The following is a 13,515-nucleotide window of genomic DNA, read 5'->3' on the forward strand; positions in this document are numbered from 1 at the left end:
CCCCTCCACAATTGGTGGCATTATGGATTTGCCCCAAGCCATATTTAGTAAAGTTAAAGCCATCAACTTTGCCACATAGATGGACGGCCAAGGGGTGGCTCTTTGGCTGCTATTTTTAGCAAATTTTAGCTACCACATTCAACTATAAAAAACCCCCTTGGCTGATCATTCAAAGCACACCTCAATTCATTCACATCTCTTCTCTCTATCTCACTTTCTCCTCTCATTTCCCCATTTCAAGTCCCTTGCTCTTGTGCCGATTTCTCCCCTTGGGAAAGGGTTATTCTTCAGACATTTTGGAGCAACATTGAAGTGTTCATGGCAGCCTTGATCGGCGAGGACAACAAAGAACGAAGAACAAAGCAACTTTGTCAAAGCCTCAGAAAAACACCAGATTTGATTCTTGTTCCCTATCTCTTTAATTTTTGTTTTTGTTATGATGAACATATCTATGAATATTTATGTTGTTGGAATGGTTAATTTAATCAGCTTAGCTTGAACTTAATTCGTGTTGGTTTGATTACATTTCATCTGCTTAAATTATTAAAATCGTGTTTATGCTGTTATAGGCCTTGGTAAAATGCTTGATTAAGTAAAATCATGCCTAAGTTATTCTTGCATTACAATTGTGAGGTAGTTAATGAATTAATTATTTAAACGGATTGAAATTGTAATTAATGAACACAATACTTAATCAGTGCACGTTTATTTTTCTAAGGTAGCTGAAGGTTAAATTAGCAATGTCTCTGGCGATACACTTGCCTTGCATAACTTGCACGATTATTGTGATTAAACTATTTTAAGGTAAGAATACCTTGTTACCTTACATAGTCTTTTATGTGCTTATTAGATTTAATTAATCGTTTGAATTTACATAGGGATATGCAAGAGATTAGTTCAATTTAATGAGTATGTATGTGCCATAACATGTTTGCTTATTAAAATTTGTTTAATCGTTTGAATTAACATAGGGATATGTTAAGAGATGAATGGACTTGTGTAGATGAATATGTTCATAAGTTAGCAAATTATCGAGTTGTCATGAATTTATTTGTAACAGCATAAGCATGAGTTTAGTAATTCTAAGTTAAAGAAATGTAATTAAATCAACACAATTATGTCATCTTGATTAAATCATATTTTGAGATCATGCATTAGAACTTTTATTTTTATTTAGTTTAAAATCTTATATTTTTTAATCGCCCTTTTCAAAACAAAATATTGTTCTTCACTAAAGTGTTTTAAATAGCATTCATAAATAATTCTCTTTGCAGTCCATGTGGGTACGATAACTCGACATTTACTTGTCACTTTATTACTTGTTGCAATTGTGTACACTTGCACATTTACGTCGTTCTAGAAAGCTTGAAGTTTTTTTGGTTTGATGATGAAATATAAATTTTTGTTGATAGATTATTATGTTTAATTAAGTGATTTTTGATAAAAAAAAAATGTGTATTAAGTACTAAATTGAGAAATTTTTAAATTGAGAGGTTAAAATGTGAAATAAATAAAATTAATGGGCTGCTAGGGAACTAAGGTAAATTCGGCCTAATATGGGTTTGATGAGATTTAGTGTATTTTGTGTTATTTTGAAATAGGATAGATTTGTGATTTACGTGTAAGACCATGTCTGGGACATTTGCATCGTATTTGATTTCGTGTAAGACCACGTTTGGGACGTTGGCATCGGATTATGATTTTCGTGTAAGACCCTGTCTGGGACAGTGACATCGATATTTGATTACATGTAAGACCATGTCTAGGACATTGGCATTGTACGAGTTTACGAGTTATCCAAGTATCGTTATTGATTCAGAACGGTTCAAAAGGCATTCCCAGAAAATAAATGATTAAATGAAAGACATTCCAATTCAGGTACGTTGAAATGTATACAATATTTGAAAACGAAAGGTAAGTATATATGTGCAAAGAATGTTATGTGATGTATATGGAAATTGATACGTGATATTTGCGACAAGTTTGAAATATTTATAACTAATCGCTCTTGAAACTAACTATTATCACGATGAAGGCAAGTGTATCTATCAAACAGTAGTATAGCTTTAGCAAGACTGGATTGTCGAACCCAAAGGAACCAACAGTACTAGTAATTACTTTTTTTTTTATTATCTAGCCTAAAAATTAAGGGATTTGTTTATCTAAACTAATTAACTAAACTAAGAGTGCACAGAGAGAAATTGGGGAAAAGCTTTTGGGAAGATTCGATTGATTAAGACAATACCCAAGGAAAAATCCACCTAGACTTCACTTGTTATTTGACTCTAAATCAGACGATTTATTCATTTGACTTGATTCGTAGAAATCCCTAAGTTATATTATTATCTCTCTCGAGACTAATAACGTCTAACCCTAGGTTGATTAATTGAAATCTATTTCTAATTAACACCTAGTGTTGCATTAACTCGATCTACGGATCCCCTTATTAGGTTTCACCCTAATCCAGTAAAATCTTATCGCCCTATCTCTAGGCGTGCAATCAACTCCGCTTAATTATGACAAATTTACTCTTAGACAGGGTCTATTCCTCCTCTGAATAAGAGCATTAACTCGAATCAATATCCTGGAATATTAAAACAAGAATTAAGAACACATAATTAAGAACAAGTCAAATATTTATCATACAATACAGATAATAATAACAAGATCCGTCTTAGGTTTCATTCCCCTTAGGTATTTAGGGGGTTTAGTTCATAATTATAGAAGAAAACATCTCAGAAGAATAATGAATACAAAACATAAAGAAAACCCAAAACCCCTGAATGGAAATTAAAGGGAGATCTTCAGTCTTGATGATGAATCCAGCCTCTGAGATGGACCAATCGGCTTCCCTTGAAGAATTCCTTGCCTCCTACTCTGTGTCCCCCTTCTAAGTGCCTTCTCAGGTGTTTAAATGGGCTTTAGAATGCCTCAGAGCCCTCAAAATTGGCCTTTTCCGAATAGGGTTATACTTGGGCTCAGAAGGGACACGCCCGTGTGCAACGCCCATGTGACACGCCCGTGTGCGATTACTCCAGCCCGTGGTCAAGGCTGTTGAATAGGCACGGGCGTGCAGTCTACCCATGTAAGTCGTGTTTCGATCCTATCAAAGAGACACGGATGTGTGACACGCCCGTGTGCGGAAGTCCAGGCCGTGTTGATTTCCTATGTAGGTCCATTTTCTCCGTTTTCGGCTCGTTTCTCGCTCTTTTTACTCTCCTATGCTCACCTAAGTATAAAACATGAAATTAAAGAATTAGGAGCATCGAATTCACCAAATCTAAGGAGAAACCATCCATAAATGTGCTAAGCATGGGATAAAAACGTGTATAAATTACGGTTTATCAAATACCCCCACACTTAAGCGTTTGCTTGTCCTCAAGCAAAATCTCCAACTCACAATAAAAATAAATTCTTCTTAATTTATAATCCCTATCAATAATATCTCAAAATAATCCATAAGTATTCATACACTGAACATTCAACTAAAAGTACATCAAAGTTTCAAACATTCCAAGTTGAGTATTTTATCACGAAAACATAGGTGTCTCCCCTTATCTAAGTGATTAACTTTGATCAAAATATCATAGAGTTTAACATCCTCACTAAAGATTCACTCAAATCACTCAAGGTGTTTAAGGACATCAATTAAAGCACTCATTAGTCAATATGAAAAGCTATTGCCATAGACTTGCTTGAAAATCATATCTCCACCACTATATATTGAGCTGATACATCAATCAACAAGGTCTTTTAGAGGGTTGTAATGTGGCTTTGGTTAGGGGGTGTGGTCACAAGCTAAAAGAAAAGGTTAGAATCGAGATTGAATTGGAAAATTACCTAGCTAAAAAAATGACTAGTCATTAGTTGAATACAAGTGACCTTCATCTCAGAATATGGAATTAACACTCAAGCTCAAAAAGATGAATTACTACTAATATGTGTTGAAGTTTATAAATATATATATTTTAAGAACAGGTCAAATACATAAAAGAATAAAACATAGCTAAGTAATTAGTTCAAATCAAATCTCAACAAAAATAGGGATCAGATTAGGGGATTTCAACAATAATGGGTTATGGGTTAATATTGAGGGCAAATCAATTAATGGTTTGTTAGGCTCAAAGGGGTTCACTAAGGGTTAATTATGAAGGTAGGCTTTTATTGAGTGAGTAGGTTAAACCTAAGTGCCTTTTATCATTTTGACATATCAAATCAAATGGTGTGGTCTTAACATGCATAATCAAGCAAGTTCTAGAATAAAAAATCAATACTGACGCACTCATAATAAAAGTGAGCATGAAAGAAATAAAATATGCTCTAAAGGCTCAAGATCTCACAAAAATTATGGCTTTTTCATGTTTAAACTTATGAATTTCAACTCACGATAATACCTAAACTTAGGGAAACAACCTAAAAGTTTATAATTCTTCAAAAATCAACTTATCATGATTGATTCCCTAATGTCTTAAAGTTTAAACAATCAATGCATAAATGCGTATGCTTTAATTCAAGACATATCAATAAAAATCATAAATTAATTAAAATTCATTCTAATAGTGATATGAGTGATTCACGTGAGAATAAGACAAAATTCAGGGATTTTTAATGATGATATGAAAGACACCCCCACACTTAAGATATACATTGCCCTCAATGTACAAAGATAGATATATTGAAAAATATACATAAAAAAGCATAAGATAGGGAGAGAAGTGAAACTTCCTAAATGATGAATGAACTCCTTGAATTAGAGTTATGGAGAATAATCGGCCAAGGCAATGATGAGAGTGGAAGAGGATACTTTGATGGTGGTAGAGGTTCATTAGTCCATAAGTCCTTTTCTATTGGAGTTTTTAGTTCCTATTTGATGATGAGCTTTGGAGCTCTTTATGACTGTGATAAAATCAGGAACCCTTTAGGAAATATCATGGAGCATAATTACTAGTAATGAAATAGCCGAAAATAAAAATTGTAAAAACTCAAGATAAAATAATATTAAAAGGAAATAAAAAGTAATTTCAAAATATAAAGATAAAAATAAAATAAATAATGGGTGTTTATAGAGAAATTGGGGCACACGACCGTGGGGCACACCCGTGTACCTTCATTTCAGCCCGTGCATTTTTTAGTTTTCAAAATTGGGCGCTTTGGTGTACACGGCCATGTTACACGGTCGTGTCAATCTTCGTTCGCTTCTCTCACGCCCGTGTTATTTTGACAGGCTCGACCACGATCGGTGGGCACGACCATTTCATTCGTCCGTGTTAATTTGGCAGAATTTCCCACGGCCATGTCGCATGGCCATGGAAGATTTATCGGATTCTGTGTTGGGAAAACATTTTTTCTCTATTTGCACACAACCGTATCGCACGGCCGTGTTGCATCCTGTGGTATGTGCACGGCCTACGGAACGCCCGTATGCCTGGCCGTATTGTTCTGAAAATCTTGTATTCAGTGACTCAGTTAGAGAATTAAATGTTAAAGACTAAAATTTAAAGAAGTTAACACCGTTAGTGCTTGGGGTGCCTCCTGAGAAGAACTTGTTTATAGTATAAGCTGGACTCTACCTCTCTGGTGTGTGATCATGGTGGCTCGAGGAGTTTACACTCCTCATCCCTACTATCAGCTTTATCAAAATAAGGTTTAAGACGAGTATTGTTTACCTTAAAAGTGCCAAATTTGGGATGAATTACCTCAACTGTACCATATGGGAAAATACTGAGTACCATGAGAGGAATACTTTCGTTAGGTTCAGAAGTGGCACTGCGAGGGTCTGCTGCATCTACTAGTACTTTATCTCCAACCTTCAGTTGATTTGGTGCATCATTGAGCTCGTCATGGCATGGTTTTGGTTTATCATGTGTCCTTGGTCTATGTGTCCGCCATTCATCCAGTTCCTCGATTTGTAGCCTTCTTTCTTCATAGATAGGTCATTTGTTGTTGTTTGAACACGGCTTATATGCATTCTTCGAAACTGTTTCCTGCACAAAGGGTTTCACCACATGATCAGTACTAGTAGAATGATTTATACAACCACCTTCAATTTTTGATTTGTTACTCGAATTACGAGCTTTAAGGGTGATTGTTTCATCTCCCACACGAAGTGTGAGTTCACCTGTACCAACATCAATAATAGTTCTAGCAGTCGCTAAAAAGGGTCGTCCTAAAATTAAAAGTGTGTTACTTTCCTCTTCCATGTCTAGAACAACAAAGTCTATTGGGTAAATAAATTTATCGATCTTAACAAGAACATCTTCAATGATACCCCTAGAAAATCTAATGGTTTTATTAGCCAACAGAATGCTCATCCTAGTTTGTTTGGGTTTCCCAAGACCTAGTTGTTTAAACATTTTATAAGGCATAACATTAATGCTTGGCCCTAAGTCAGCCAATGCATTATAAACATCTAAACTACCAATTAAACAAGGGATCGTAAAACTCCCTGGATCTTTCAATTTTTTGGGTAGCTTATTCTGTAATATGGCTGAGAAAATTGCATTCAACTCCACATGCAATGCCTTATCCAACTTTCATTTGTTTGCTAGAAGCTCCCTTAGAAATTTGACTGTATCTGCGAGAGAGTTTCGATAAATGGTAAGTTAATATGTAATTTCTTTAATAGTTTAAGGAATTTACCAAATTGTTCATCTGTACGGTCTTTCCTTGTCACATTGGGGTATGGCACCTATGGTTTGTACTCTTTACTTACCGTTTTCTGGTCATTGTGGTCCACCTCACCCTTACCTTTACTTACCACAGTTTCTTGCCTTGATTCTGGTTCAGGTGCAACTAACCCTTCCTTGTCATGAATGGTAATCGTATTGAGTTGTTCCCTTGGGTTAAATTCCATATTACTCGACAAACTACCTTCTGGTCATTCAGAAATCAGTTTGGTGAGTTGGCCTATCTAAGTTTCGAGCCCTTGGATTGACACTTGTTTATTCTTAAGGGATGTCTCAGTATTCTAAAAATGAGTTTCTGACACCGAGATGAATTTTGTTAGCATCTTCTCAAGGTTCAACTTTTTCTCTTATTGGTAGGGCGGTTGTTGGAAGCCTGGAGGTGTTGGTCTCTGATTCCCTTGGCCTTTCCATGAGAAATTTGGGTGGTTCTTCCAGCCTGCATTGTAAGTATTACGATAAGGATTATTTTGAGATCGAGGATTATTACCCATGTAATTTAACTGCTCGTTCTCCATGTTGTGGCCATAAGGTGGGTATTCTAAATTGTTTGATCCACCTCCACTTGCTTCACACTGCATTACTAGGTGAACCTGTGAAAAACTAAGAAAACCATTAATTTTCTTATTCAAGAGTTCTACCTGATTAGAGAGCATGATGACCGAATCGACGTTATAAACGCTGACTGCTTTTGTTGGCTTTGTCCTCATGACTTGCCACTAATAATTATTCAGTGACATCTCTTCTATAAATTCATAAACATCTTCAGGTGTTTTATTATTGATGGTTCTGCCAGCGGCTGCATCGATCATCCGTCGAGTCGAAGGATTCAGGCCATTATGAAACATTTGAACTTGTAGCCAAAGTGGTAACCCATGGTGAGGGCACCTTCTCAAAAGGTCATTGTATCTCTCACATGCATCATAGAGTGTTTCTAAATCCATCTGCACAAAAAGAAGAGATATCATTATGTAATTTGGCTGTTTTAGCCGGAGAAAAATATTTTAATAAAAACTTTTCGGTCATTTGTTCCCAAGTAGTGATTGACCCTCGTGGTAACGAATTCAACCATTGTTTAGCTTTGTTTCTCAATGAAAAAGGGAATAACCAAAGGTGAATGGCGTCATCAGAAACGCCATTAATTTTAAATGTATCACATAGTTCTAAAAAGTTTGCCAAGTGAGCATTGGGATCTTCGTCCTGCAAACCATCAAACTGAACAAATTATTGTATCATTTGAATTGTGTTACGTTTCAGTTCAAAAGTATTTGCAGCTACAGTAGGTCTAACTATGCTCGATTCAGTTCCTGTTAAAGAAGGTTTAGCATAATCATACATAGTGCGTGGAGCAGGATTCTGATTAGCAGCAATCGTAGGAGGTAGTGGATTTTCTTGGTTTTTAGCCATCTCCTCGATTGTGGTTGAAATATTGTCCTCTTGCTCTTCCTCTGTGTATCTTAAGCTTCGCCTTATTTCTCTTCGATTTCTACGAACTATGCGATCAATCTCACTATCAAACAGTAATGGTCCTGACGGGTTTCTTCTAGTCATACATTAAAAAAACCTGCCAGGAATGAAGAAAAAAAAAATTAGAAAAGAAAATAAAAATTTAAATTGCAAATAAAGTAGAATGGCTAAAGTAATAAAAATTGAGTGTTCGTAATATCCTAGTTCCTCGGCAGCAGCGACAAAAACCTGATACATGATATTCGCGACAGGTTTTAAATATTTATAACTAATCGTTCTTGAAACTAACTATTATCACGATGAAGGAAAGTATACCTATCAAACAGTAGTATAGCTTTAGCAAGATCGGATTGTCGAACCCCAAAGGAACTAAGAGTACTAGTAATTACTTTCTTTTTATTATCTAGCCTAAAAATTAAGGGATTTGTTTATCTAAACTAATTAACTAAACTAAGAGTGCACAGAGAGAAATTGGGGAAAAGCTTTTGGGAAAATTCGATTGATTAAGACAATACCCAAGGAAAAATCCACCTAGACTTCACTTATTATTTGACTCTGAATCAGACGATTTATTCATTTGACTTAATCCGTAGAAATCCCTAAGTTATATTATTATCTCTCTCGAGACTAATAACGTCTAACCCTAGGTTGATTAATTGAAATCTATTTCTAATTAACACCTAGCGTTGCATTAACTCGATCTATGGATCCCCTTATTAGGTTTCACCCTAATCCGACAAAATCTTATCACCCTATCTCTAGGCGTGCAATCAACTCCATTTAATTATGACAAATTTACTCTTAGACAGGGTCTGTTCCTCCTCTGAATAAGAGCATTAACTCGAAGAATTAAGAACACGTAATTAAGAACAAGTCAAATATTTATCATACAATTCAGATAATAATAACAAGATTCGTCTTAGGTTTCATTCCCCTTAGGTATTTAGGGGGTTTAGTTCATAATTATAGAATAAAACATCTCAGAAGAATAATGAATACAAAACATAAAGAAAACCCAAAACTCCTAAATGGAAATTGAAGTAAGATCTTCAGTCTTGATGATGAATCCGGCCTCTGAGATGGACCAATCGGCTTCCCTTGAGTAATTCCTTTCCTCCTACTCTGTGTCCCCCTTCTAAGTGCCTCCTTAGGTGTTTAAATAGGCTTTAGAATGCCTCAGAGCCCTTAAAAATTTGCCTTTTCTGAATAGGGTTATACTTGGGCTTGGCAGGGACACGCCCGTGTGCGATTACTCCATCCCGTGGTCAAGGCTGTTGAATAGGCATAGGCGTGTAGTCTACCCGTGTAAGTCATGCTTCAATCCTGTCAAAGACACACGGTCGTGTGACACGCTCGTGTGAGGAAGTCCAGGCCGTGTTGATTTCCTATGTGGGTCCATTTTCTCCATTTTCGGCCCATTTCTCGCTCTTTTTACTCTCTTATGCTCACCTAAGTATAAAACTGAAATTAAAGGATTAGGAGCATCGAATTCACCAAATCTAAGGAGAAACCATCCATAAATGTGCTAAGCATGGGATAAAAACATGTATAAATTATGGTTTATTAGAAATGAAATGTGAATATGTGTAAATGAAACATTAGTAATGAATAAGATATGGTTTATAAAGTGGCATACGTGAAATTGTCAGATGTTATATGAAAGAAAGGTGAAATTGAGTATAAATGATGAAATGAGATTTAGCGAACCAGAGTCACTCTGGTGTAAAATTGGCAAATATGCCTCTTTCACGGCAAGACTGACTAGGTCACTTACGATCCGTTGGCAGAGCTTTCCAAGTCGGTTCCCACGATATTCCCTGGTAAAGGGGGCGTGAGAGGGCTTGAGATAGGTACCGATTGGCTAGTTTACGTACTAACCCTCGTAGCGAATCTCTGACTTTTGTAAATTTTTTAATATATATATATGATTAGATGTGTTATTTCCATAATGTGTTCATTTGGTTATATGAAAGTGTGAATTGAATGATATAGGAGAATTGAGTTGAATAACCTTGTGAAAGCTAAAGTTATTGAAGTAAGCAAATATAATATTGAATGATGATAATACGACATGAGAACATGTTATAACTTGGAAAAGTTGTATGAGATAGCATATCATGCATATGGCTTTGTAATGAAATTATTTGTTATGGTAAGTTTATTAAGATACGAGCTTACTAAGCTTAAAGCTTACTCTGTGTGTTTTTCCTATGTCTATAGAGTTTCAGAGATTTTCTGGGGTTGGAAGTTGTTGGAGACGTCATCACACTATCCGGTTATCGTTTTGGTAAATTAAAGTTTTGAATTTTGGTTATGTGGCATGTATAGGCTAGTTATGATAAGTTGATTTTGGAAATAGTATATGTATACAGCCATGCGAAAATGGCTTGTTCATGATGCAAATGTTGGTATTTATATTCAGTCACATTATAAGCTTAATTTAAGAGGTATGATCCATGGTAAATATGTGGTGATGTTGGTTTCATGAATTTTGTTTTGAGTAATGATATGTATTGTTTATGATTAGCTTATTTTGGTAAACTTGATTCATAGTATGTCTTGAATTTATGGATTGATATAATTCAGTTTAAGTGAAGTAAATATGGTTGATAGATGTGATTAGGTTGTGGTTTATTATTGACTTGTTTTGGTTGTATAAGTTATCTTCTGAATTGATTTGGAAGTGGTAAATAATGAGAATACTTTATGGTCATAAGGTTATTTTATAATCTGTCGTGACATTAACTTAGCTAGTCGAATTGATGAGAAATGACTTGGATATGTATAGGTAATATTGGCAAGTTGCTTAGCACATAAGCTTTGTATATTGGTTCAGCAATTAAGCTAGAAAATAGCTATTGGTAACATGGTAACTATGCACTTATATATAGATGGCATCTTAATCATATTTGTCTATTTGGTAAGGTTGGCTAATAGTTCATGTATGGATGCTTGTTTAGCCATATGTTATGTTTTTTTTTTGACTTAGTATTAAATGCACATATGACTAAGTTGTCTAAAATCTGTACTTGACTATTTTGTGGAGTGGGTTATGCCAAATATGCTAAAGGGCCATAAGCCATGTGATATGGATTATTCTGTTTGATATGTGCATGAATTGAAGTAATAAGTTCGACAATCAGCTTATGAAATATATGTAATGATATATGCTCGGTTATAAGTTAAGCATTAGATAGTCGTGATTCATTGGATATAATGTTTGAATATTACTTTGGGAAATGTATGAATGGCTGCCTATTAATTAGTTTGAAATGATTCATAATGAGATGGATTAGATATGCATGAGTAGGGGAAGAAATGTGGTTCAAATCAAGCCAAATTTTATACCACACGGTCTGGACAAACGGGCATGTGTGACTGCCCGTGTGACCAAGTCAGTATGTATACCCTATTTTGCCATGGCCTAGACACACGGACGTGTCTAATGTCGTGTGAGGCACACGGCCTGTTCACACGGGGGTGTGACCTGCATAACTTTGAAATATGTTTAAGTTTTGAAAAAAATTGTATGTGTTCGGTTTGGTCCCGACCTCTTCCTAATGCATGTTTAAGGTCTCGTTGACCTAAGTAAGGGATTTTATGTTGATGTTTAACTATGATTTGTGGATAATATGTATAAATTGTTTGTAAAATGTTCCTGTAACACCCTTCACCCGTATCCAACTCCGAGACAGGGTTCGAGGCGTTACTGGACTTAAACATACAAAACTGGGTTACCAAATTTCGCCTAAAATTAAAATACTTTTCAAGCACATCATATTGTCCCTTATACAGGCCTTCGAAGCCTATAACATACATCGGGGAGGTTCGAAACTAAATCGAGAACTTTCAAAAGTCTTTGGCTAACTTAACAATTTTCCAGCTTTGGAGAGTCACACACCTGTGTGGGTTGGGTCGTGTGGTCGCACACGTCAGTGTCTTGGGACACGCCCGTGTCCTCAGCCTGTGTAACTCTTTGTTTATGACATCAGCAACCGTTTAAGGGCACACGGCCAAGGCACACACCCGTGGCCAGAGGCCATGTCCTCCACATGGCTGAGACACACGACCATGTCTCTACCCGTGTGGTCAAGACTTAGGCTAATTTCCAAGCCTTTTTGTCATATTTACATCTTAGGTTAATTTCCAAGCCTTTTTGTCATATTTACATACACACACATACATGATTTCAATGGCATTCATCATGTACATATGCCATATACTTCTCATACATAGTGAACAAGCACAATCACATAACCACATCATAAGACATTAACACATATCATGGATAAATAGGCTTACAAGCCAAAATCATTATAAGCCATATCTCATGGCTATAAACAAAAAATCAATATAAACCAATACCTTTGGCTAATCACAACAAAAGTCAACATAGAAAAACTAAGTCCCTATACATGCCACTCATTTGAAAACATTTAACATACACATATCAATACTCCAATGATAATGGCTCGACAATGTGATACTGCCTCCAACTATCTCCAATCCCGAGCTGACCTGACAAAACTGAAAGAAATGGAAAGGAGGGAGTAAGCTTTACGCTTAGTAAGCTCGTATAAAAATAATAAGCAATGTGATAACATGTTATTTTTATTTTTTTTCTATTTATTCAAATTCCAGCTAAGTTATTTTTCTAAGTCACAGTCATTAAATTATTTATATCCTGATCTATGGAAGTCCAAATTAAGATCCGTTAATTTTTCCAGAAACTAGACTCATATCTCTTCTTATCATAAAAGTTTTGGAATTTTTGGTCTAGCCAATAAGTACAATTTATTATTCAAAGTCTACCCTATTTCACTGTTTCACAGCTTTGACCTTTCTTCACTAAAATTTATTTATCTCCTAGTACGAGACTCAGATAATGTTCCTGTCTCTTTCTCCTGAAAGTATACTCATTAAAGATTTCATTCATATGAATTTTAACTCATAATTATTTTTAAAAATTTCTAGTTATTTTCCAAAGTTGAGATAAGGGAGTCTGGAATCACTCCGACTCTGTCTCACAAGAATTCAAATATCTCATAATACAAAATTCTTTTCGTTATGTGAAACTAGACTCATTAAGCTTTAATCTCATATTTTATTAAACTTCTAACTCAATTTCCACTATTTTTAGTGGATTTTCAAAGTCGGACCAATGCTGCTGTCCAAATCTATTTTGGTACAATATAATGATCACTATCATAAGATCATTTCCAACTATCATGAACTTATCATTTCATGGATCCCTTACTCATTTTTTTACAATGGAGTTCAATATAAAAGTTATTATTTCTCATGGGCACACTCAGTCATACATTCCAAGTATAGGATAATTCCCTATCACATGCACTCAATCATC

General features: G+C 35.4%; 1 non-coding gene across 1 annotated transcript; it reads left to right on the forward strand.

The window, feature by feature from the left end:
- The first annotated feature begins 7,553 nt into the window (after positions 1 to 7,553).
- On the forward strand, positions 7,554 to 7,660 carry LOC128279696 (small nucleolar RNA R71). The gene has a single exon (XR_008269894.1). It is a non-coding gene; the product is annotated as a small nucleolar RNA R71 (small nucleolar RNA).
- The last annotated feature ends 5,855 nt before the right edge of the window (positions 7,661 to 13,515 follow it).

This window comes from Gossypium arboreum, chromosome 8 (assembly GCF_025698485.1).
Source record: "Gossypium arboreum isolate Shixiya-1 chromosome 8, ASM2569848v2, whole genome shotgun sequence".
Taxonomy (NCBI): domain Eukaryota; kingdom Viridiplantae; phylum Streptophyta; class Magnoliopsida; order Malvales; family Malvaceae; genus Gossypium; species Gossypium arboreum.